Below are 456 nucleotides of genomic sequence, written 5' to 3' on the forward strand. Positions count from 1 at the left end.
AGGAAGGAACTGGTGGTCGGGGATGGGGGGGGGGGGGGGACCGGGGGGCACCAAAAGGGGGGAAGGGGGGGGAAAAAAGGAGGAGGCGGGCGAAGGGGAGGAGAAGGGGAGAAAGGAGTGGAGGGACATTGACAAGCGCCCCGGGGGCGGGGAGCTGGCTCATTGGGCTAGCCCAAGAGGAGAAGCAAATGGGAGGCCATCCCGTAGTTAAAACCACACACATACACACACACACACACACACACACTCCCAGGAAGTCTCCCACACCATCTCCAGATACGCGTTGAGTCGCGGTGCCGGAAGACCCCCCCCGCCCCGCACTCTGGCCCCAGGGTACGGGCCCCGTCCCGCTTGGCATATTTTGTCGGAACGGGGCTACGAGTGGGCGTGGCGCCGGCGCGGATGCTTGGTGCGCAGTGCGGATCCGAGGACCGCCGGGGGGGGGGGGGGGGGTCA

Source organism: Fonticula alba, assembly GCF_000388065.1.
Source record: "Fonticula alba strain ATCC 38817 unplaced genomic scaffold supercont2.1, whole genome shotgun sequence".
Lineage (NCBI taxonomy): Eukaryota > Rotosphaerida > Fonticulaceae > Fonticula > Fonticula alba.